At 38.5% G+C, this 27,412-nt stretch overlaps 1 protein-coding gene across 2 annotated transcripts in view; it reads left to right on the top strand.

The window, feature by feature from the left end:
• Positions 1-27,412, top strand: part of COLGALT2 (collagen beta(1-O)galactosyltransferase 2) — a 139,656-nt gene that overhangs the window by 24,678 nt on the left and 87,566 nt on the right. The window lies entirely within an intron of this gene.

Genomic DNA, 27,412 nt, shown 5'->3' with positions numbered 1-27,412 from the left:
CTACCATTCATATCAAGTTATTATTTAAATTCTGTCAAATCTTCCTTCTTAATCCAGAGTTTTTTCGCTTTTCCCTATCCTCTCTGCCATGTCCTTAGTTCAGATCACTGTCCTCTCCCATCTCCTAATGGATTGCTCTGCCCTCAGTCTCAACCCCCAATAATCCATGACCCACAAAGTAACCATCTTTCTTTAAATAAAATCAGGCTTTGCTACTTCTAAACTTCCAATGGCCTTTGAAGGTAAAGTCTATACATCTTGAAATGGCACACAAGGCCCTTCAAGATAAAGAGCTTCTGCTAGTTCTCTAGCCCTATTTGTCCTCCCTCATCCTTTATGCCCCATGCTATAATCATGTTGAGCTGCCTTCCAGGGGACCACAACCCTCTCTGATTTCTGGGTCCTTGTTAATGCTCTTTGCTAGATCCAGATTGCCTCTCTACTCTTACTTGCCTGTTTTTCAAGGTTTGTAACAGACCTTACCGTCTTCCAGTAGGGTCTCCCAGGGGCTGTGATCTGGGCAAGACCTCTTTGGTGTGGTTTCATGCGTCTTCCATAGCTTTCTTGTAAAGGTTTTTAAATTACCTCCTTGCTAACAGGGCCTGTCTTCTGATCGTATCCTAGGATTCTGGCGCTGAAGTGCCTAGTAGGAAGGGGCTCAATAAATATTCAGGAAAGGGTAAATAAGTTATTTTAATAGATTCGCTCATCAGTATCGACTTTATTTATTTACATTTTATGATAAAACTGAGGCCCCCGAAGATAACTAATGGTTTCCTCCCAGTTCCTCAGGGGCTTATCTGGTTACAGAGTCGGGACCCAAACTGAGACCTTATGCTTCTTTTCCCAGAAGCAGGGGAGTTGGAATTCTCTTCTGTAGGATCCCGTCTCTTATTTTGCTTATGTGATGATGGAAATGGAGCGCATTTTAAAGTACACAGTGAGGATGAATTTCATGTTTATTAGAATCCCACAGCCACACTGAAAACATACAGTTTTTTTGTCATGACACTAAGTTCAATAAAACAGTGATTCATTGTTTCAAAGAGTAATCCACCCTCATTATGCAAATTAGATTTAATCTTTTTTTCTCTCTCTTAAGAAAAAGAATTTTGAAATGTAATCCACTATGGTGTTTTCATTTGCTGTAGGATACCACATACACAGTTTCATTTAGATTTCGTGGCTATCAAAATCTCTAATGAAATAGTTTCTTTTCTTTGTTTGTATTAGCAGATAACATTTTTCAATGGTTCTAAACACTTATAAAGACATCCGCACAAAAATGCTTGTAAGGATAGTGGATTAAAAATCAGTTGTACTCAGCATCCTAAAGAAGGAGGCAGCAGAAATGTAAGCTGTGGATGTGATGGGCTGGATTCAGGAGAGATTTGGGGGAATCTCTGCTCTATTTCTTTTCTTTGTTATCCCATTTTTCTTTCTTCTTTTTGGGGAAGAGGGGTCTGAGAAATGTGTTCTCAGAAGGCATAAGGAAGGACAAAGAAATATCATTCTTTCTCTGCCCTTTTCCTTCTCTTATATCCTTCTTGGAGATAACAGTATTCTGAATTATAATAAAGTATTTTATAATAAGAGCCAGGGTAAGTGCAGGGAATTTGTACAATTTGCATTTCCTGCCAAACTATAGTGGTCAGGTCACTTCATTATTGGTTTATATAACAATCTGGGAGCATATTGACCAATAGATCAGACTGCTGCCCACTTGTGTCTCACATATGGATTTTACACATAGGGTTTACACATTCTAAAAGTGAGACAAGACAGACAGCTCAGAGAACTGCATAAAGATCCTAACTATGTAATTACATTGAGAGCTAAGGGGAAGTGTAAGATTGTGATGCCTTGGATTACTAAGAGAGTGGTCTCTGACCATGTGTCAAATATCATGTCAGCCAACTGGAACGAGGAAGTTGGTTTTGCACGTACTGGCTGGCACCTTAAATAAGAGCTGATAGTAGAGATGGAGGCTGCCTGGGTTCCTGTGCAGCAGACAGCTTTGAAGGTCACTGGGGGTTGGAAGGAGACAGGAGCTTGTGAACAGCAGAATGGTCTCCAGTTTGCTGTCTCTTTCTGGATACTTTCTCTTTCCCAGTTAAGCCGTCAGTTGGAGAAGGGGTGCCAAAATGAAAGCTTTACTGGCCCAGATTCCAGCTTTCAGTTAAATAGGCTCTCAAAGCAAACCATGTGGCCAACACTTGCATAGCTAACATTCACAAGTGTTTACAAGTGTCTCTGTGTTCAGCTCTAGGTCAGAACGTGCACTAAGGAGGGAGGTGAAATATAGGTGGTATCGTTCTGACCATGGTTTGAATTGTTTCTTGAAAAGGCTGCAGTAGCTCTTGGATCTCCACTAGCTTCCGCGGTAGGTTGCCGCCACTGGTGATTATATGTCAAGCAATGAGCTTCTCCCAACTCGCAGCCCTTCACTGAGCTGCCGTATGGTGCCACCGAGAGTTAAAACCAGACCTTCCTTCCCCACTAGTCTGTTGTCTTTGCTTCCCCTGGCTGTAAGGCACCACTGGCTCCCTGCTTGATGGCTGTGATTCACCTCCTCGAAGTTGATGATCATTTGTTTCAGTTGCCCCAAATCTGGCCAGGAGTTCTGTTGGTGCCTCTGTGACAGGTGGCCAGTACTTTTGGAGCAAAGACTGGCCCGGCTCCAAAGGAATCTTGAAGGTCTTTCCTCCAGGAGTTGGTCAAAAGCAGGGCGTTTGGCAACTCTAGCCTCAGATTTTTAGTTGCCCTGTCCTTTTCCTTTCTATCCTTACAATAACCACTATTCTTATGAACTAGAGAACATGAGCAAGAGTGGAATGGATATAAATTATGTCCAAAAAGTAGGGAGAGAAGTCATATTTTAAATTACCAAAATAAACACAAATTTTAAATTTAAGACAAAATCTTTTTTGTTTTTTACCTTTGTCACTGTTGACTTCATGGGATGTCACCACCAGTGTTCTGGATGTTCAGAGACTGGAAGAATGTTGTGTCATCTTCTGTCAACCATACAAATATAATCCCCAAGATGATCTACTCATAAATCTCCATTTAAAGTCTGAAAGAAACACAAAAACTGATGTTTCGATGTTTAGAGAAAGGAAGGGGGATTCATATATGGAGGGCAGAGTGTAAGACAAGTTGACTGAAGAATTGCCATTTTCAGTTCATTTAGAGGTTTCTGGAATAATTGGCTAATGCAATGCATGTGGCTGAGAAAGAGACCAAGATAAGAATCACACATCTGTTAATTTACTTATACTTCACCAATTTCCAAAAAGGATTTGAGGGAATTATGTTGATTATGAAAATGCCAATCTCTTAATAAAATGTAATCCTAGGAATGTTGAAACAGAGGGGAATTTTTTTTTTGCTCTTAATTCACATTTAATTAAGTATGTTTAATTCTGACAACTCCCCCTCTGATCTTGACTTCATTCAGGTTCATTTCTCAAGATCTGGAGATTAATGTGTTAGAACTCTTAACCCCAAGGTTTGCAAGTTTACTTGTCTATACCTCTCATTGGATTTTCATTTTTTAGTTTAAGAATAGAGTTCTCGTTCTTTAAAATTTAATTTATTCAAGTATGATTGATTTACAGTGTTGTGCTAATTTCTGCTGTACAGCAAAGTGATTCAGTTATACACATATTATACATTCTTTTTCATATTCTGTTCCATTATGGTTTATCACAGGATATTGAATATAGTTCCCTATGCTGTACAGTAGGACCTTGTTGTTTATCCATACTATATATAATAGTTTTCATCTGCTAATCCCAAACTCCCAATCCATCCCCTCCCCCTTTGGCAACCACAAGTCTGTTCTCTATGTCTGTGAGTCTGTTTCGTAGATAAGTTCATTTGTGTCATGTTTTGATTCCACATATAAGTGATAGCATACGGTATTTGTCTTTCTCGTTCTGACTTACTTCGTTTAGTATGAGAATCTCTAGGTCCATCCATGTTTCTGCAAATGGCATTATTTCATTCATTTTTATGGTTGAGTAGTATTCCGTGGTATATTTGTACCCTATCTTCTTTATCCGTTCATCTGTCGATGGACATTTACGTTGTTTCCATGTCTTGGCTATTGTGAATAGTGCTGCTATGAACATAGGGGTGCATGTGTCTTTTTGAAATAGAGTTTTGTCGGGATATATGCCCAGGAGTGGGATTGCTGGATCATGTGGCAACTAAGAATAGAGTTCTTTTTAACTGTGCTACAACCTTACAAGTATATACAAAAGACTTTCATGGGGATTATCTGTTTTTTACTTTTTATTTTGAAGTAATTTAAAGCATTACAGAAAAGTTGCAAGAATAATACAAAGAATTTTTGTATACCAACATTTTGTCATATTTGCATTATCATTCTCTTTTTCTATATGTGTGTATATATGTATTATTATTTTTTGAACTGTTTTAAGATAGTTTGCATACCTCATGACTGTATTTTTCCTAGGAACAAGAATATTTTCTTACGTATCTGCAGCAGTTCAGTTATCAAATTCAGGAAATTTAACACTGATACAATACTACTTGAATTTACAATCTACATTTCAATTTCCTGAATTGTTCTAATAATGCCTTTTACAGAATTTTCTTTCTTCCTTCTTCTTTTCTTTTTAAGAACAGGCTCCAGCCCAGGATCATTTATTGCATTGTCATTCCATCCCTTTCATCTCCTTTAATCTGAATAAATATTTAATTTCAGCCTTTCTTTATCTTTCATACCACTGAACCACTGACCTTTAAAAAACTCTACAGGCCAGTCATTTATAAGATGCCCCTCAGTTTGGTTTCTCTGATGTTTCCTCATGATTAGCTTCTGTTTAGGCATTTGGGCTGGAATACTAAGTCAGATGTCTTTGGGATCCATCTGGAGGCTGATGTCTGTTTGCTCCTTTCTGGTGATGTTAATTTTGATCAACATGTTAACACGGGTTAATGTGTTTCCAGTTTCTCCATTGTAGAGTAATTTTTTCCTTTTGAAATTAGTAATTTGTCGCAGTAGATTTTAAGTTCCTCGTTAGCAGGAAACATTCTGTGTTCCCCAGTGTATCTTCATTGTGGACCTTGGGACCTGGCAAGAGCAGGTACAGAGTATTTGTTGGATAAAATGGATCTGGGTATATATTCTACTTTAGTAGGTCTCAGAGATTTGGGGGGAAAGACGAGCTAACTTTGGTAAAGGAGAGATGAAAGAAGACTAGCAGGGTGGGGCTGTTTTCAAGGTATTTGTTTGAGGACCCAGGGAGTGTGTGGCCCTGGGGACCTGTCTCACAGAACTCCACACCAAATGGAGCTGTGGTCTTGTTTCTCAGAGGAGCCACAGTCGCAAGTAAACGAGCTTCTGTTCTTACTCTTCTTCAAGAGTGACAACAGATTAGAAAGGAAAGACCTATAAGCAGTTTAAAATAGGAGCCAAGTGATTTGTTGCAAGTATGAAATATATTAAAAATGGCTTCAGTTGCTATTAATTTAAAATACGGTATTTTATCAAATCCAAGATACACCATGATTTTATGTATTATCGAGAAAGAAAGGAAAGCTGCAAGTTAAACTAAAACATAGATTTTTCTTCTCACTTAGCATTTTTATACCATCACACTGGAGGCTAGGATGTCAACATATGAATTTGGGGGAAGCACAAACATTCAGTCCATGACAATAGGCCTGGTGGAGGAGAAGTCCAGTGATTCATACCAGGAGTCTCCTGGGAAGTAATTCAAGTTAATATCAGCACCCGGGGACCATATCTGCATGGCATGCATGGGCTGGGTGGGGTGGAGATGGCAAGGCAGAGTGTGGGTGGGCTGTGCAGGATGCTGAGAAAGCTTCTAAGAGAAAAATTATCCCATCAAACTAATTCCAGGCAGGAAGGGCAGGTGGGTGGAAATTCTGAGTGTGACACACCTGGTCATTCGGCAATCAACGAAGAAGTACTATGGGTGGGGAGTGACGAAGCAGCTACGAGAGATTAAGACAACCAGCTTATGTGGGGTGATGGGGGTCCGGGGAGCTCTACAGGAGCTAGAGGTCCTTGCAAGAAGGTGAAGGATCAAGTCGGGTAGTTTGGGGACTTGATGCTCATTGATGAGTTTGTGTCTTCAGGGAAGCCTGAAGAAGTTTGGGGCTTCCTTGATATTCATTCATTCATGCATTCATTCAGAAAATGTTTCTGGAGCCCCCACTTGGTGCTCCTTCATGTTTTGCTATAGATCTGCCCTGGTTACAGGCAAAGGGGGTGCTGAGCCACAAGCTAGCAGTTTGCAGCAGCTTGCATCGGGCCCTCTGTTTTTAGGTGCCTCCTGTCCTCAGTGTGGGAATTACCTTCTTCTTAGTAGAAAAAAAAAACTTCCTTTGGGTGTAAAATATTAATTATTCCCAATTATTTTCATGAACCTCATTATATGAGGAAGTCTTTTAATGATATTCAGAGTCAATCCCTGGACTAACCACTGATCCCAACCTCAGTGAGCGACTCCCACTCCCCCTCCCCTTCCCGGATGCATGGCTTCCTGTTGCTCTGTATTGAGATTGTTTTGTAATAGAGCAAAGTAAAATGATTTTTCTACAGAAATTCCCAGAACACCTAATGTTCTCTAAATGTCCACAAAGGGCCAGTCTGTCCCTCAGGATGTTTGTAAATCATCCATTATTCTTATTTAGAAATTATGGAATTAGAAAATTCTGTATCATATATGCTGTTTAGTTGCTGAGTAATTTTTTTTTTTTTAATTTAAAAAAAAAGAAGAAGAAATGGTGGAAAAAGTACAGTTTATACCCTTCTCAAAGTGGGGGAAGTGCCCCAAGTGGACTATAGTTCTGCCCCTTCCTGAAGTCTCAGCTTCAGAAGGTTTGGGGAATTCCAGATTGAGACTGAGAATGTAGTTTCTTCATCTAGAAAAACCAGGGTGGGCGGCGGGGGGGACAGGAAATTGGAAAAGATAGCTTCCAAAAGCTCCTTCCAGAGCAAACTTCCTCAGAATTTAGTGACTGTAGTAATTTGGTTTTTTTTTTTCCACACACACACACTGTATTTTATTTTTACAAGAGATAAATAGACTGACACCAAACATTGTACATGGATGACCACAACAAAAGCAACAATGATTGCAATTACCAAACATGAAACACACTCATACTATGTCATAATATTGACATTCAGTCCAGTAATCCTCCACTGTAACAGCTCCTTTACTTTGCAGTGAAAATTGATTTGTATATTCTTTGCCTCTGAGTCCTTGTGGGATTTTTTTTTTTTTAATTCAGCTTAGAACTGCTTTTGCTGCATCCCATAGGTTTTGTGTTGTCGTGTTTTCATTGTCATTTGTCTCCAGGTATTTTTTGATTTCCTCTTTGATTTCTTCAGTGATCTCTTGGTTATTTAGTAACGTATTGTTTAGCCTCCATGTGTTTGTGCTTTTCACGTTTTTTTCCCTGTAATTCATTTCTGATCTCATAGCGTTGTGGTCAGAAAAGATGCTTGATATGATTTCAATTTTCTTAAATTTACTGAAGCTTGGTTTGTGACCCAAGATGTGATCTATCCTGGAGAATGTTCTGTGCGCACTTGAGAAGAAAGTGTAATCTGCTGTTTTTGGATGGAATGTCCTATAAATATCAATTAAATCTCTCTGGTCTATTGTGTCATTTAAAGCTTCTGTTTCCTTATTTATTTTCATTTTGGATGATCTGTCCATTGGTGTAAGTGAGGTGTTAAAGTCCCCCACTATTATTGTGTTACTGTCGATTTCCTCTTTTATAGCTGTTAGCAGTTGCCTTATGTATTGAGGTGCTCCTATGTTGGGTGCATATATATTTATAATTGTTATATCTTCTTCTTGGATTGATCCCTGGATCATTATGTAGTGTCCTTCCTTGTCTCTTGTAACATTCTTTATTTTAAAGTCTATTTTATCTGATATGAGTATAGCTACTCCAGCTTTCTTTTGATTTCCATTTGCATGGAATATCTTTTTCCATCCCCTCACTTTCAGTCTGTATGTGTCCCTAGGTCTAAAGTGGGTCTCTTGTAGACAGCATATATATGGGTCTTGTTTTTGTATCCATTCAGCCAGTCTATGTCTTTTGGTTGGGGCATTTAATCCATTCACGTTTAAGGTAATTATCGATATGTATGTTCCTATGACCATTTTCTTAATTGTTTTGGGTTTGTTTTTGTAGGTCCTTTTCTTCTCTTGTGTTTCTCACTTAGAGAAGTTCCTTTAGCACTTGTTGTAGAGCTGGTTTGGTGGTGCTGAATTCTCTTAGCTTTTGCTTGTCTGTAAAGCTTTTGATTTCTCCATCAAATCTAAATGAGATCCTTGCCGGGTAGAGTAATCTTGGTTGTAGGTTCTTCCCTTTCATCACTTTAAGTATATCATGCCACTCCCTTCTGGCTTGCAGAGTATCTGCTGAGAAATCAGCTGTTAACCTTATGGGAGTTCCCTTGTATGTTATTTGTCGTTTTTCCCTTGCTGCTTTCAATAATTTTTCTTTGTCTTTAATTTTTGCCACTTTGATTACTATGTGTCTCGGCGTGTTTCTCCTTGGGTTTATTCTGTATGGGACTCTCTGCGCTTCCTGGACTTGGGTGGCTATTTCCTTTCCCATGTTAGGGAAGTTTTCTACTATAATCTCTTCAAATATTTTCTCTGGTCCTTTCTCTCTCTCTTCTCCTTCTGGGACCCCTATAATGCGAATGTTGTTGCGTTTAATGTTGTCCCAGAGGTCTCTTAGGCTGTCTTCATTTCTTTTCATTCTTTTTTCTTTAGTCTGTTCCGCAGCAGTGAATTCCACCATTCTGTCTTCCAGGTCACTTATCCGTTCTTCTGCCTCATTATTCTGCTATTGATTCCTTCTAGTGCAGTTTTCATTTCAGTTATTGTATTGGTCATCTCTGTTTGTTTGTTCTTTAATTCTTCTAGGTCTTTGCTAATCATTTCTTGCATCTTCTCAATCTTTGCCTCCATTCTTATTCCGAGGTCCTGTATCATCTTCACTATCATTATTCTGAATTCTTTTTCTGGAAGGTTGCCTATCTCCACTTCATTTAGTTGTTTTTCTGGGGTTTTTTCTTGTTCCTTCATCTGGTACATAGCCCTCTGCCTTTTCATCTTCTCTATCTTTCTGTAACTGTGGTTTTTGGTCCACAGGCTGCAGGATTGTAGTTTTTCTTGCTTCTGCTGTCTGCCCTCTGGTGGTTGAGGCTATCTAAGAGGCTTGATGGGAGGCTCTGGTGGTGGGTAGAGCTGACCGAGTAATTTTTATAGAGAACTGGTTGTCTCTTGCTACAACTCCTCCTAAAAGGGTTTTGTAAATTTAAGGAAGTGGGAGGATACTTTAAAATGCTTAAGGAAGTTGTTATAGAACACGGTTAAGTACTTTAGTTGTTTTGGTTTATGATTTCTAGTCCTATTTCCTGGTATTGTTTGGAATAAGTCCTCTGAGTTAATTGTTACCTCCCCTTTTCTCCATTAACTTTACAGTCCGGCGAAGTGGATGGGTAAGGGTGTTTCTGTTTCTTTTCCTGTCATTACCAGATTTCAGAGCACTTGTGTGAATTCTAAGGACGCATGCTTTCCTGCAGTGATTGGGGAAGATGGACTTTCTACCTTTCACATTTTAGGTTCTCACCTGACTGCCCAATGCCTCCCTTGGTTACACGGGACAGGGGCTTAAGCCCGTGGCCAGCTTGCTGTTTGGAAGATGTAAAATGAAAGTTGTGTTCAACGTGCACCTTAATCTATGATTGAAATAATGCCGTTTTAGATCCTAGGCACTAGGCTAGATGGTGGTAATCTTTTTAAATTAATGATTCATGGTGGAAAAGAAAGTGATAGAGATTTATCATAGTGAGATACTATACTTGATGAAGTTGGTAACATGTTCCCTAATTTTAAAAACTGGAATGCCTGTAATATTATCTTCATCTTCTTTGGACTTTTTAGCACATGCACTCAATGGGGATTTGGGCTTTTAGAGTCATGTCGCTAGTGGGAGCTGGCAGGCCTGCTTGACTCTGGTATCACACATCTTCCTAATACATGTCCTTTTCTATACATACTTGAAAGGTGCAATAATACATGCCCATAATAAAAGAAAAATTGAAATGGTATGAAACAGCACACAGTGAAAGCTAAGTCTTTTCCCCACTCTAGATCCCCTGTCTCACTCTCCAGAAACAATCCAGGTTAAAGGCTTTATTGTAAACTCTTCTTGAAAATTTTTATACACACACAAAAAACATGCTATTACTATGCAACCCCAAGCTTCCTGACATAAAAAGACAACCATTTTCCTACGCTCGCCAACTCTGTGACGCAGAGATTCAGAAAGGGCACAGCAGGGCTGACTTTGCTCTGTGATATCTGGACCCTCAGTTCAAAAGATTTGAAGGCTGGAATCATCGAAGGCTCATTCACTCCCATGTCTGGTCCCTGGGCTGGGTGGCGTTGAAGACTGAGACTGCTGAGCAGAGCACCTACTCATGGCCCCTCCACGTGCTGTGGTTTCCTCACAGCACGGCGGCCTCTACGTGGTGACTTTGGGCTCTGGGCTTGAGCCTTCTGATCAACAAGGAGAAAGCTGCCTCACCTTTCTGACTTAGCCCTGGAGGTCACGCAGTGTCACTTCTGCTACCCAGATTCAAGAGAAGGAGACCAGCCCCCATATCTTGATGGGAAGAGTATCAAGGTCACATCACGAGATGGGAGATATCGTTTCAGCTACTTTTGGACAACAAAGTACATAATCTTCTTTCCCCCAAATGGGAATTTACCCCACTTGAAGGTTATTCCATATAGATTTCTCACGCTAACAGCTGCATTGAAATATACCACTTGAGTCCAAGTCATTTGCTTAACCAGTCTCCTACTGTTGAACATTTAGTTTGTTTCCAGTCTTTTGATAACACAATGATGCAATACATATTTTTTATTATATCTTTTATGTACATATCTCAGTACATTTATAAGATATATTTTTAAAAGAGGGATTCTGGGTCAAAAAAATGTGAAATTTTAATGTTGGTCCATAAGAAGCCTAATCTTTTGCATCAGAATTAAGTTTGGTTGAGTGTGATTTAAAACAGAAACTCAAAATAATATTGACTTAAACACATGAGAAAATTCTTTTTCCCCGTAAAGGAATTTGGAGATAAAGAGCCCAAGGCCAGTATGGTGATTCCATAGTATCATTAGGAGCCCAGTGTTCTTCCAGCTCTTTACTCTGAATCTCTACTTTGATTTAACTCAGAGACAAATGTATCCTTTGTCTTCCTAGTCCTAAATGGTTACTGGCCATCTCATCTAACTTCCAGGAAGTAAGAAGGAACAAAGGCCACCCAATCCCCTTGCTTTAAGAGCACTTCATGGGAATCATGTGCAACATTTCTTATATATCATTGTGTGTATATATATATATCTATATATATCTATATCAATCTTATACATCCATAGATGTGTTACTTAAAGGAGTGTATCCTTTTCTCTGAGTGGGGATGTGCCCAGATAAAATCATAGTCCTTATTACCAGGAAAGAAGGGGAGAATGGATATCAGGAGGTAACTAGTAATTTCTGTATCATTTCTTTATATGTATCATCTCTGATTTTTATAGAGACATAGTTATAATTATGCCCATTGTTCAAATAAGAGAACTGAAGCTTAGGAATGGTAAAAAGTTTGCCAAGGGACCCCAAAATAGAAAGTGTGGAACAAAAATTCAGACCCAAGTCCTTTTGCTACTATTCCAAACTAGAATAGGACTTCAAGTTACAAACTCAACATTTACTCAGCCTGTTCTATATTACTGCTTTTCTCTGAGATCCTAGTAAGGTGCTTTAGTACTCTTTTGTTATGTGGTGTTTGCATTGTGTACACAAAGATTAACCTTCCCACGTGATGATTATTCTTTAAGTGGAACGTTCTCTTCCTGTTGCTACAGAGCAGCAGCAGCCTCTAACAGCTTCCTCTGCACCTTGATTTCAGTGACTTAATAATCTCCGCAGCTTTCTTTCCTCTGCTGTTCCTTCCTTCAGATCGTCTAGCCTCCTGCTCCTCACACACAGTGAATCCTTTCATGAAGAACGGCTGAGTCATGAAAGGGAATGCAGATGGCCACGAGTTTATTTGCAGGCCTGGAGTCCAACCCAGGTTTCTTCTTGCAGCCTGCAGGGCAGTTACCTGACAGATGTCCACTCCAGGCCCAGTGGACGATGTTCGCTGTCAGGCTCAGGGTCTCAAACGCTTGGTGGTAGGAGCACCACCCGCGGAGCCTGGGACCGGCACGCAGTGAGCACCGGGCTTCCATCCCAAAATGCTGGTGGAGGAGTGTGTGCTTCCTGCAGCAGCAAAATGGGAAAATCGTAGTCTTCAAAACGGAGTGAGGAGGACAAAAAAGGAGCATGGGGTAGCATGGCTAGAGAGTTTAAACTTTATCATTCAGAATCTCCAGTTGAAAGACCCTTATAAAGAAATGAGATTTTTGTACCAGAGAAGCATAAAGCCCAAAACTGCAGGCCTGTGGAATATTCCCGACTATAACTAAGGGTTTAGACTTCTGACTTGACCTAAAAAGATTGTAAAGACTGAGATTCAGGCATAAGAAGGCTCTGGAGCAGGGCATTTCATGGGGTTTTATAAACGAGACAGAATATTTCTGTGTGATTCCAGCCGACTTTCCTAATAACAAAGAGACTCATACACTAAGTTCAATAATAGTTTTAAAAATAACGTGAATTGAATTGGCCTGTAATAAAAGTGCTTTGGAAAAATGTGATTCTCTGTATATATGAAAATCTGAAATAGGGATGTATGAGTCATTTCTAGAAATGAAAAAAATATGATGCTTTAAGTTAGAAATGCAGACAGTATAAGACCAGATTAATAAACTGGAATATAGAGTTGAAGATTTATCCTTAATTCAGTATAGAAAGTCAAAGAGATGGAAAATATGAAGGAGAGGTTTAGACATGTGGAGGAAAGGATGAGAAGACTTAATATATGCTTGTTGGAATTCCAGGAGTAGATTTGAAAGAGAATAGGGGAGAGGCAGTATTTGGACAGAATATGGCTGAGAATTTTCAAGAATCTGTAAATGATACCAATCTTCAGATATAGATTCCAATGAATCCCAAGCAGGGTAAGTAAAAAGAAATTCACAACTTGATACATCATCGTTAAACTGCAAAATATATTTTTTTAGAATTATGAGACCTTAAAAACAGCAGAGAGAAAGGATAGATCACTAAAAAAGAACAACATACCACAGCTGAGTTTTCAAGAGTGAAATCAAAGCCAGAATATCTTTAAAGTGCTGAACTAAAACTGCCCTCCTAAAATTCTTTAACTAGCAAAACTTCCTTTCAACAAGGAGAGTCAATGGAGACATTTTCAGACAAACAAAAACAGAGAATTTTCTACAAGCGCCTGTACTTCAAGGAGAAGGAAAATGATACCAGAAAGAAGATTTAAGATGCAGAAAGCAGTGGTGAGCAAGGAAAATGTTAAACATGTGGGTGAATCTTAAAAAATTATTGGCCGGGTCTTCCCTGGTGGCGCAGTGGTTGAGAATCTGCCTGCCAATGCAGGGGACACGGGTTCGAGCCCTGGTCTGGGAAGATCCCACATGCCGCGGAGAAACTAGGCCCGTGAGCCACAATTACTGAGCCTGCGCGTCTGGAGCCTGTGCTCCGCAACAAGAGAGGCCGCGATAGTGAGAGGCCCGCGCACCGCGATGAAGAGTGGCCCCCGCTTGCTGCAGCTGGAGGAAGCCCTCGCGCAGAGACGAAGACCCAACACAGCCAAAAATATAAATTAATTAATTAATTAATTTTTTTAAAAAAGAGGAAGTGTGTCTCTCAGATAATCCTTCGTGTTTAAAAAAAAAAATTATTGGCCTTGTAAAATGGTAACAATGTCTAAAGAATTAGAAAATCAAGATAGAACTAAAATATAGTATAACAATAACATTTAGTTTGGGATGTGACGTGACTGAGTTAAATCATTCTAAGGTCCTTGTATTGGTTTGCAGAGAGTAAAAATGTTTGCTAAATTAAAAATTTGTTAAGTTATATACATATATTCCAATGATAACTAATAACTATTGGAGGAGAAATTAGTGAAATGAGAGGAAAATATCTCAATCTAAAATAAGTTAGGAGAGGAAAAACTAAAAAAAAAAAAGAACTACTGTAGCTGCAGAACACATATTCTTCCTCAGGCACACATGGAATAGTTACAAAAATTAAACCCATATAGGATAAAAGCAAGCCTCAAAACATTTAACAGAATGGTATCATACAGACTGCATTCTCAGATTATAGCACAACTAGACAGATATCAACAACAAAAAGATAACTCAAAAATTGCCATATATTTTGAAAATAAAAATCACAATTATAAATAACTCAAGGGCCAAGAAAGAAATAGTAATGGAAATTTAGAAGACATTGAAGGTTGCATACTACTAAATAAGCTAAGTGGCGAACTTAAGTCACTAGAGAAAAAAATAGAATAAACCCAACAAGAGATGAAGGAACAAAGTAATACAAATAAGATAGAAATTAATAAAATAAAAACTGAAGTAAAAAGAATCAATAAATCCAATATTTAATTCTCCTAAAATATTCTAAAAATCAATAAAATCTGGTAAGACTGATCATGCAAACACTATAAGAAATGAAAAAGAATATATAAATAATGACAAAACTAATGTTAAGAACATAAAAATACTATAAATGTTTATACTAATAAATTTGAGAAATTAGGTAAAATATTAAAAAATCTTAGGGAAAAAATACAACAATCTGATTCATGAAGAAAGAGAAATCCTGTATGTTCCTATAACCATTAAAGAAACTTAGTCAGTAGTTAAAAAATCTTTCCACAAAGAAACCATTAGGCCTAGAAGATGTTCTAGATTAGTTCTACCACCTATTTAATGAACAGATAATTCCAACATTCTGTATACTCTTTGAGCTATTAGAAAAACAGCAAGTACTTTCCAACTTGTTTTATGAGGTTAACATAACTGAATACTAAAATCTTAGAAGGGCAATACAAGGAAGGAAAATACTGGCAAATCCTACCCATGTTTTCATAGATGTAAAAATTCTAGGCAAAGTACTAGCAAACTGAATCCAGCAATGTTAAAGAGATATTTTATCCTGTCTAAGTTGGGTTTATACCAAGAGTGGAAAATTAGTTCAACATTAGAAAAATCTATAAATGTATTTTATCACAATAACATATTAATGGAGAAAAACCATGTGTTCATTTCAATAGCTGCAAAAAAATTTTGTAATATTTCACCATCTAGGAAAGCAAGAAAACTTTTTCAACCCAATGAATGCTACCCACAAACCAAAAGTAAGCAACAAGAAAAACCAAACACCAAAGCAGACTGTAACAAACATGATATTTGATAGTGAAATGCTAAAGCATTTCCTTTAAAATTAGAAACAAGACAAGGGTGCCACTGTCATCACTTTTATTTAGTTTTGTTCTAGAGATTCTGGCCTCAGCAGTAGACGTAAAAGAAGAAATAAAAGGTTAAGGATTAAAAAGGAAAAAATAAAACACCATCATTCCCATATTATATGACTGCATAGAAAGCCCAATAGAATTTGCAGGTAAGTTATGAGAATTTATAGAAAAATTTAGCAAAATCCATATACAAAAGTCTGGATTTCTATTTACCACCAGGTAACAGAAAATCCATTTAAGAAAAGATATTATTTATAACAGCTACCAAAAATGTAAGATACAGAGGAACAAATCTAACAAAAATAGGTAACAGTTTTATAAAGAAATTCTAAAACTTTATTAATATCATAAAGAAGACTTAATGTGGAGAAAGAGATGTTCATGGATAGGAAACTCATTAAAGATATTAATTCTCTCCAAGCTGATCTATAGATTTAATGCAATTCTAATCAAAATCCCAAGCGGATTTTTCATGAACCTTGAGGAGCTGTGATTATAAGATTTATCTGAAATACCAAAGAACCAAGAATACCTAAGTCATTCCTAAAGCAAAAGAACTAGTTGGTGGGGGGCAGGGGGGGGGACTTTTTTTTAATCAAAAAACACACAAAAAAATTGGGAAATTATTTTTGCACCTGACACAGGAATAGTATTGAGAATAAACAAAGAACTCCTATGAATAAATAAGAATAATCAAAGAACTCAGTAGAAACAGGGGCAAAAAACATAAACAGATACTCACAAAAAAGGAAGCGTGAATGACCATAAATATATGAAACTTTGTACTACCTGATCAGTAATAAAGGAAATGCAGATAAATGCCACAATTAAATATCATTTCTTACCAGCCAGGTGGACCAAAATTTTAAAGCCTGACAACCCCAAATATTGCTGGAAGTACAACAGGAACTCACATATACTGCTGCTGGGAGTATGGATTTCTGCAACTACTTAGAAAACAGTTTGGCATTTCCTTGTAAAAGTGAATATTCTCAGACCTCTGACCCAGGAATTCCACTCCTAAATACACTATTGTCCATGCATATCAGAGAATACATACAACAGAGGTCATAGCAACATGGTTCTAATAGCAAAACCTGGAAACACCCTAAATGTGCATTGACAGTCAATAGATCACTGAATTACAGCATTAACAACGAATTAACTATAGATATAAACATCAACATATGTGAATTTTAAAGTCAAAGGTAAGGCCACAGAAAACACACATACTATGAATTTATTTATATAAACTTCAAAAACAGTCCAAAATAAAGTATTCATTGTTTAGGGTTACATACATTTGTGGTGAACATATAAAGAAAAGCAAAGGAATTAATAACCAAAAATTCAGACTAGAGATTACTGGCTGAGATGGAGGAGGAGTGACTAGGAAAGACACATAGGGGACTTCAAAGGTATTGATAATGCTTCTTAATACTTCTTAAGCAAGGTGGCGGGGGGCACATAGGTGCATTTACCACTCTTTTACATGTATGTTGTATTCACTTTTGTGTGATGTAGTTTACAGTAAGAAATATGACAATTTATAATTTCTTAGCTTTATGTAATGCTGTTCCATGAAACTTTATTTTATATTTATTTTCATAACATGTCTGTTAATCCTACAGAAAACAAATCTGGGATATAAATGTATTTGCTTGAAATTCCATATGAGGCTGGCTGGGGCCAGATCCTAAGTCTCTTGTTCTATAGAGAGATTTCTGCCGCTCACCATTTCCCATGCCATTAATTTATTTATTCATGTATTTACTTGTCCACCCATTCACGCACTGAATGAGCTGTCTCCCTTTTTGACTCAGGAGGCACTGTACTTTTAAAATTCTCTCAAGGAGATAAAGGTCAAGAATATAAAAAGCTTAAGTACTTACTATTTTGCTTACCTGAGTGCCAGTGGCCTCTGGGTGCATATTCACCCAGGTGTACAGCATTATAGCTCAACATGTGTACACACTACACAGTGATCACCACCACCACCACCATCCATCACCATACAGTCGACCCCCTTCACCCATTTAGCTCACCCCCCAATCCCCTTCCCCTGTGGTAACCACTGATCTGATCTCTGTATCTATAAATTTGTTTTTGTTTTATTTTGTTTGTTTATTTATTTTGTTTTTTAGATCCCACATATGAGTGAAATCACATGGTATTTTTCTTTCTCCGTCGAACTTATTTCACGTAGTATAATATCTTCAAGGTCCAACCATGATGTCACAAATGGCAGGATTTCATTCTTTTTTTATAGCTGAGTAGTATGCCATTGTGTATATATACCATATCTTCTTTATCTGTTCATCCATCAGTGGACCCTTAGGTTGTATCTATACCTTGGCTATTGTAAATAATGCTGTGGTGAACATAGGGGTGGCTATATCTTTTCAAATTAGTGGTTTTGTGCTCTTTGGATAAATAACCAGAAGCAGAATAGCTGGGTCATATGGTAGTTCTATTACTAATTTTTTGAGTTTTCCATGGTGACTGCACCAATTCACATTCCCACCAACAGTGTATGAGGTTTCCCTTTTCTTCACATCCTCTCCAACATTTGTTATTTCTTGTTTTTTTGATAATAGCTATTCTAACAGGTGTGAGGTGATATCTCATTGTGGTTTTGATTTGCATTTCCCTAATAATTAGTGATGATGAACATCTTTTCATGTGCCTGTTGGCCATCTGCATGTTTTCTTTGAAAAAATGTCTGTCCAGATCCCATCTTTTAATTGGGTTGTTTGTTTATTTGTTTTTTGCTTTGTTGAGTTGTATGAGTTGTTTATATAGTTTGAATATTAACCCCTTATCAGATATATGATTTGCGAATATCTTCTCCCATTCAGTAGGTTCCCTTTTCATTTTGATGATGGTTTCCTTTGCTGTGCAGAAGCTTTTAAGTTTGATGCAGTTCCATTTGTTTATTTTTCCTTTTGTTTCCCTTGCCTTTGGAGTCAGATCCACAAAAACATCGCTAAGACTGATGTTTTTAACATAGCGAAAACTAAGGGATACAGAAAAAGCAGTTCTAAGAGGGAAGTTCATAGCAATACAGGCTTACCTCAAGAAACAAGAAAAATCCCAAATAAACAATCTTACTTTACACCCAAAGAAACTAGAAAAAGAAGAACAAATGAGTCCAAAAATAGTAGAAGGAAGGAAATAATAAAGATCAGAATGGAAATAAATGGAATAGAGACTATAAAAACAATAGAAAAGATCAACGAAACTAAACTGGTTCTTTGGAAAGATAAGCAAAGTCAACAAACCTTTAGCTAGACTCACCAAGAAAAAAAGAGAGAGGACTCAAATAAATAAAATCAAAAAGGAAAGAGAAGTTACAGCAGATACTACAGAAATACAAAGGATCATAAGAAACTACTATGAACAATTATATGCCAACAAATTGGACAACCTAGAAGAATGGATAAATTCCTCAAAACATGCAGTCTTCCAAGACTGAATCATGAAGATATAGAAAATCTGAATCGATGATTACTAGTAAGGAGATTGAAACAATAATCAAAAAATCTCCCAACAAACAGAAGCACAGGTCCAGATGGCTTCACTCACATATTTCTACTAGGTCATGTCCTTCAGCCTTGCATGTATTTGCTTTCTTCAGGATCTCAGACACCTTCTGTGTGTCCTAACCCATCCTTCAGTTTCTCTCAGCAGGTAAGCTGCAGTCTTCTTCAGTTAACACCCTTGCCTGTGTTTAAAGAACACTGATGCCCTGAGGTTTTAGGGCAGATAAGCAGAACTCAGCTGACAGGTCCTGACCTCCAGGCAGGCCAGCCTTTGTTCACAAGGTGGAGGATTCAGTGAGCCTGCAGGGCTGTCAAAACATTTATTCTTGTCTAAGGAGAGAAAACTTGGCAGAAAATATCCTTCCTTTCTCAGAGTTCCAGAGTCTGAGGTTTGAGCTAGGTCTCCTTATTACATCTTCATAGTTTTCTCTCCACTTGTCTCATTGGTCCTGATTTTGGGGGTTTCTTTACTGAACACTGAAACCTAATCACTCTCTATACCTTTAAATCACTTTATGATTAGCCGGATTTATTCAGCTTCTAGTGACTTCTAAACATTACCAACTTGAACTTTCTGCATGCTGTTCCTCATATAGGTTTTCTTTCATTAGCTCAAAAGGATCACATATGTCTTTCATGGGCCCGGCACTGTATTGGGCATTGGAGTGTCTAACTAGTTAGGATGGTGCTGAAAAGAATACTATAAGATTTAAAATAAAGGAAACCTAAGATTTGTTTCATTAGATAACAGATAGATAGCTAAAAGAGCAAAACATATATGCATGTATTGTAGCTGGGATGGAAGATTAAGGACAAGAAATAAGAGTAAAAAAATGAATAAAAAGGGTTATACTTTTTAAAGAATCATAAAGAGATTAGGGAAAGATGGTAAATTAGAAAACCCCATAAAAATACAATTAAGAGCACAAATGAAGGCAATGCACTTAAATATATTAAGGTAATTGGGGATATTTTTAAGTAAATTGAGATATTAACAGAAAAAAAATTGTGAAGAAAACCCAAAAGGTTTCCTTAGAAAAACAAATAGTCAAACCCCCAAAAAACGAAAAAAACCAACACACCAGCTGGCAGCAAGGCAGTGATACCTGAAACCTTTGAGCACTTGCTGGCCTGACGTGGCTCTTCTCCCCTGGGCTCAGGGTCCTCACATCCTGAAGAGGGTGCCTGGGGTTATCCCCTGCCCCTCTCCCCACCTTCCCCACTAGCACAAGTGAATACTTCTTTTCCTGAGTTCAACACATTCGTTGTATTCTATTTTGCTAAGGTCTTATTCAAGATTTTCTTCATCTCTGTTCATATATATTTGGAATTGTTCATTATAGATTTGGGATCCCAAAATCATTTTTGTGAAGAAATTAGTTTTTTTAAAGATTCTTTGGTTATTTGGAGGATTTTTTTTCCCCCACTGAATCAGGGCCAAATGCCTTTTATTGGATTACACTGTATATGTCTTTTATATACTGTATATATATATATACAATGTATACATACACTTACAGTGTCTTGCTACGTGTTTGGAAATTTTGTGTATTCAAAAAGTCACTATTGAAGTTATGCGTCAGTACTATTATTTCTCTCCGTTTTGTTTCTTTCTGTTAAGTTTATTCTTTCTGTATGTTGTGTCTTAGTCTTTATAACAATACAGATGAAACGACAGCTTAGAGATGTTAGGTAATTTAGTCAGAATTAATAACTGAAGGATACCAGAAGCTACTTCAGTCAGTACACAGCCTCCCGGATAGGATGGAATCTATCTGTAGATAGTATAATCCGATACACTTGACTTTATTTTCTATTTTTAAAAAATGTGACCAAATATAAAATTCTTGATATAATGCCTGGTATTTTGTTATTCCTGCCCCTGAGATGTTACCGCAAGGAAATCTCTTCTTCTATTGCTTTTGAAAATTCATCTTTAATTTGCAGGTTAATTAGCCTTGAATCCTGGGTCCATCACCTACTAGCTTTGTGACTGTTTTCTCATTCATAAAGTGGGGAGAATACCTATTTCCTAGGATGTTGTGAGGATTAAATGAAAAAATACATGTGATTCATTTTACCAGATCCTCATCTTGAGTGCTACCTTGCACAAAAGAGCTCCTGTTATGTCTTTGTACAAGTAGTAGTCCAGAGAAAAATTTGGTTCTTCTCAGGCTATGCTCTGCTGAAGAAACTTGGGTCAGTTTCTTCAAATCTGGCTCTAGGAACGCCTAAGTCTCTCTCTAAACATCAGCTATGTGGGAATGAAAATGAGAATTTCACCAGTGACATGTTATGAGGTAATTTACAGAAAAATTGAACTGAAAAATCGGTTAGGAGATTCTGGGGGAGTTAATTTGAAGGTTGGACCTCGTTGGCTTCCTTCCCATGGTGCCACCAGGAGAACGTGGCTGCAGCTAGAGACTGAAGCTTGCCTTAGACCAGGCCTGACCTGAGGCTGGGGAAGGAAGGGCAGTGAGAGCTTCCGTTGGGCTGCTTGGTCCTGGAGAAGCCATTGCACCCTCTTTTAGGTCTGAAAGGGAAGTTGCAGCCTTCTCCCTGCATTGACTGGATCTGAACTCTGTTTATGACAGTGGGTGCCAAGTCCTTTTGCTGGTTTTCTAATTCGGTTTGAGGGACACACCCTAACGAAAGCCAGGAAGAATGATTCACCTGTTGCCGTATTTACCATGACCACATTCCACTTGCTTGAACTCTGCCCTGGCCAAATGTCTCCGGGGATTGCCTTCAAAGCAACTGATGACACGCCCCCCCCCCCACCACCACCACCTTCCTCCTGGACAGGCTATTGGGCTCCTTCAGAGCTTTTCAACAACTCAATACCCAATAGCATCTGACCCCAGCCTGTTTCCAGGGCCCACTTAAAAGTCAGACTTTCCAGATAGGGATTATGAAGCAGACAGGAAGTGCTCTAAAAGATATTTCCCCAATCTTGTCTGGTTGTGTGTTTCATTTTTCCAGTAAAGTATCCACATTTTAAATGTTTAGCGATTAAAAAGGAAGGTGAGGACACCAATCTTGCATTCACTTTTTCAGTTAGCATCCCTTTACTCAGTGCCAGTGCCAGCTGCTGTCCTGGGCTTGAAGATACAAGGACGGGCAAAGACAAACACATCTCTGCCCACACTCAGCTTATACACCAGACACGAGAAATAAATTACCCAATACTATAGAAATAAATATAAAATTGCAACTCTGATAAGTACTAGAAAGAAGAGATGCATGGTACCCAAAGAACTTATAACCAGGGGATTTGACCCACGTGGGGAGGTCAGGAAAGACCTTGGAAGCCTAAGATCTGGGATCTTTGTCCTACTTTCCAAAGTCACGGGATAAAATTTGGGTCAGGCTTTTAAAAACTTGTGTCTCCATTGTCTTTTCTCTAAATCCGGTGTCTCCATTCACAACAAGGGCAAAGATCCTTAAGCCTATCCATTAGAGAGGAGATAACCAAGTTAACATAAAGCTTTGAGAAACATTAAAGAGAGAAATCAATTAGCCATTGTTAAGTGCCACTTGCTCTTCAAGGCATTATTCAAAATTATAAACACTTGAAGATAAGAGGCCAGTGACCCCTGGGGACTCTAAAATAACGTATATGCCCATGGCTGCAGCCATTTTACTAATCACATAACATCTGTTGGTATAAGCACTTTGAAGACAAAGCTGCAATATACTCTCTACCTTTTAAAAAGTATTTCCTTCTGTTTTAAATTTTACTCCAAGTACAATTTCAAAAAAAGACTTAGGTGTTAACAAGACGGTCATCTGAGTCCTGTTGTCTGACTTCAAGTCTGGCTCTCTTACTGAGTCTTGGGGCATGATGTGTTCCCTCTTGGACCTGATTTTCCTCATCTGTAAAATGGGTTGATAAGAATACTGCCTCATAGGGTTGTTGTGAGGTTTAAATGAGATGTTACAACTACAGGGTTCTAGTTCAGTGAGTGCCTGGTAGTGAGCGCTCAGCTGAGGCTGCTTCCTTCCCTGCAGAAGTGTAGCAAGTAATAAAGGTAGCAGAGACCCACTGAGACCCTATGTATTTGTGCATGTCCCCCTCCCCAGTAGCGTGTTACAAAGCCATGTGGATCCTGGAAATGTTGGGAACACAGAGTGTTCCTTCTCTCTGTGTTAGTTTTCCATAATAGAGATTGGAAAAAACACCATCAGAATAGCCTCCTGTTTGCCTCTGACACCAGGAATAAGAGTAAAATAACTTGAAATGGCTCAAAAATTTGTCTTGGTACTCTTCAATTTGCATGAGTGAGTATAGAATATGAATGTGGATCTAACACCTGCCAAACAGTAGTCCCTGCCTCCCACCCCTCCCGGGAAAGAAACCCCAAATGAAGTGATGTGGGGAGGCCAGTCTTAGAACTTTTCAAAGCAGGTAACTTCAAGGCAAACATTTCCTCTCTCCCTCCTGAGCTGGCCGGGTGTGTTATTACTGGAACCAAGACAACAGGTATTGGGTAAGAGCGATGGACTGGACAGAAATTTTTCATCAGCTTGAGCCAAGTTCTCATTCTAGGTGACTCTGTGGGAAAAAAACAGCCTTGTAGTCAATTTGCATATTGGACACTTTCTGTCTGTTCATGTTTCTAGCCCAACTTTTTCAATGGGGAAACAAGTGCTATAAAGGAAAAAGTTTGATAGCTTTTGAAAAAATCAAAATGCTTCGTATGAGTTTCATATTATTCTATTTGCTGCTTTTTCTGCTTGCATGGTAGACCCTTAATAAATACAGAGACCGGTTTTTTATTTTGTCCTCAATTTATGTGAACATTTATTTATTCTCTTAGTCATTCAACAAGCACATGCTAAATTTTTATTATGCACCGGGCACAGTTTTTGAGTGAGAAATTTGGATACATGGTCTGAGAAATATAAATGAATTTATGAAGAAAATGGGTCAGCATGTTAGAAATCACTCCTTCCCCAAAAGCCCATCATATATGGCTGCTAAACCTGTGTATGAAAATGGAATAAAGTGGGCTAGCGTTTCGTATGTATTTTGAGCATTTCCTTTGAGGAATTCAAAGAATAGATTTATCCTAAAGGCAATACCTGTCACAATCTAGCAAAATATATTATTTCGGATAATTATTCATTGGTTTATTTTTTCTAGTAGGGCAAGATGCCGAGGACCCAGGAAAGCGGGACACACATCTTCACTGTTTCCCACACTTATCCCTTTCCTGAGGGAGGGCTGTGTCATCCCTAACCTTCAGTAGCCACCTCACCCATGTGACCTATAAGTCCTAGACCAACAAAATTACATGTAGTTCTGAAAACACATCATACTGTTTCATACCTCTCTGTCTCCACACATACTCTTCCTCCTTCTGGAATGTTCTATCTACTGTCCACCTCCCTCTAGATATCTGCTCATTCTTCAAATCCCAGTTCAGGCTTCTCATTCTTTGCCCCCTCCCACACTTTCCCAGCCACTCTCTCCTCTCTGGTACTTGGAGACCTTGCTATACATCCACCATTGCACATATCACACTAAATTACAGCTATTTATTTATACAGATCTTCCCTGATTCATGATGGGATTACATCCCGATAAACTCATCCTAGATTGAAAATATCAGAAGTCAAAAATTCCGTTAACACACTTAACCTACTGAACATCATGGCTGAGCCTAGCCTACCTTCAACATGCTCAGAACACTTACATGAGACACAGCTGGGCAAAATCATCTACTACAAAGCCTATTTGATAATAAAATGTTGAATATCTCATGTAATTTATTGAATACTGTACTGAAAGTGAAAAACAGAAAGGTTGCCTGAGTACAGAATGGTTGTCAGTGTATCGGTTGTTTACCCTTGTGATCCAGTGGCTGATGGGGAACTGCGGCTACTGACCCTGCCCAGCATCACGAGAGAGAATCTTACTGCTTATCACTAGCCCAGGAAGAGATCAAAATTCAGAATCTGAAGTATGGTTTCTACTGAATGCAAATTGCTTTAGCACCATCATAAAATTGGGCCATCGTTAGGTCAGGGACCATCTGCGCACCTGTATTTTCCATTAAACTGTGTTTTCCAGCAGGTGCTGTGGTGCCTGGCACAGAGGAAGTGCATAGGAGATGCACAGGTGTCTGTTGGACTGAGAGCACTGTACAGGTATTTTTACAGTTCTTATTAGAAGTTTTATGGGAAAGGAACCATTCAACAAATATTTGTTGAGCACCTACTATGTGCCAGGCACTCTTTGAAATGCTAGGCATAGAGCAGTGACCAGAACAGACAAATGTCCTGCTGTCATGGTGCTTACAGTCTACTCCTTAAGCTGATGGTCATGGGCTCAACTAAAAATTCTTTTACTAGGGAAGAAGAGGAAAAACTGATATTGAGACAATTAGCAGTCTTTGCCACACTGTTCTTTCCCTTTCTCTGTGTTTAAATGGGCATGTGGCTTTTTTATTCTTAAATAATGGTAGACTGTGATAATTCTGCTTTCTTTGACTTAAATGCATGTGTTGAATTTTGTTTATCATGCATCTTAAGAGCCTATTTAATAGGCTGTCTTATTTCTTATTTGAGGGTGTGTGTGTGTGTGTGTGTGTGTTGAGGACAGCTAGAGAGAGCCCAGTTTTCAAAGTAAGTTATTGAAAACTCCTTCACATGCCGTTGTCTCCTCACAATAGCCCACTGAGCTAGGCATGAACAACAGTGTTATTACTCCATTTTACAGGTGGGAAAATTAGGCACAGAGAGTTCAAGTAAATTAAGAGTAGAGAGCTAATTGTCAGAAGAGCCATGTCTCCCGACTTGATACTTTTTTATTTGGTTAAGGATGTGGTTAGTTATATAATAGTGTCAAGTAACTCAGGCTCACTGGGTGACTGAAATATTTACTGTTGTTTTTAACTGCAGTTTTCTCTAGAAATGAGTGAATCAAAGTAAAGCTTTCTGTATAGAACACAGACACTTCTTTCACCTTTCTCCTGATCCTCCACCCAAATGCCCACCTTTTCGTTACATTTTTAGCCTAGATCAGCCAGTTTTCTTCTTCACACAGAGACTGGATCCTGATGGTGAGTTCTCCATCGTGCTTCATTCAGCCAGCCCGGTCCTTGGGCTGTGACTTTCTCGGTGGGGACACTGGCCCCAGTTCATCATGACCTGATGTTTAATGGCTCTGTGTTTGGCCAGGGCATTGCCCTGCCAGGCCTGAGGACCAACTGTTTACATCGGTAGCCTTTCCCAGCTTCTCTGCTGAGACCTTGCATGCTTGTGACTGCCGCGTGTTCCTGGGTTGCATCTCTTCCTATCATATACAATCCAGACATTCATATAGCAGAGTAAAGGGGCCCTTTTTGTTGCATTGGAACAGAAAACTGAAAGTTCCAGAAATTAAGAAAAATACTTATCAGAGATGAAGTAGAAATGAAAAGAGAACAAGCTTTGGGAGAGAGTCTCTAAGCCTCAGATTCCTCACCTGTAAAATGAGGATAATAACACCTACCTTGAGAATTACTATAAGGGTTAGAGATATAGCTGGAAAATACCCAGCTTAGTGCCCAGAACATAGTGGATTCCCCATAAACGGGAGAGAATAAAATAAAATCTATTTTGTTCACTTTCTATAATATTTAAAATTTGGGCAACAATCCCAAGGGAAATGAAAATGCAGGTTGACACAGAAACTTGAACATGAATATTCATAGCATTGTTCATAATAACTAAAAAGTGAAACAACAAACCTCTATTGACTGATCAGTGGGTGAACAAAATGTGGTCTATCCATACAATGGAATATTATTCAGCCATAAAAAAGAAATGAAGTACTGATACATGCTACAACATGGATGGACCTTGAAAACATTATGCTAAGGTGAAAGAAGTCAGACACAAAAGGCAACAGTTGCATGATTTCATTTATATGCAATGTCCAGAAAAGGCAAACCCATAGAGACAGACAGAAAGTAGAAGAGTGGTTACCAGGGGCTAGACAGAGGGGAGGATGGGAAGTGGTTGTTAACAGGTACAGGGCTTCTTTTGGGGCTGACAAAAATGTTCTGAAATTAGATCACAGTAATGGTTGCACAGCTCTACGGATACGCTAAAAACCACTGAATTATACACTTTAAAAGGATGATGTTAGGTGTGTGCGTTGTATCTCAATAAAGCTATTATTTAAAAATGGGGCCAACAGTAATTATGCCTTAGTTGCTCTGCAAAGAGCTGTTACATATGGCGTTTGTGGGCAGTGTACCTGTATGGTCACCCCATGCCTGTATCATTGTTTTTACTTTTTTCTAATAGCAACTCTATCGCTATTAGACTGACTGAAAGAATTATTTAGACCTTGCTCAACCTCTGC

This window comes from Eschrichtius robustus, chromosome 3 (genome assembly GCF_028021215.1).
Source record: "Eschrichtius robustus isolate mEscRob2 chromosome 3, mEscRob2.pri, whole genome shotgun sequence".
Classification (NCBI taxonomy): Eukaryota; Metazoa; Chordata; class Mammalia; order Artiodactyla; family Eschrichtiidae; genus Eschrichtius; species Eschrichtius robustus.
Note: the sequence above shows the minus strand (reverse complement) of the source record. Positions and strands in the feature narration are given on the sequence as shown.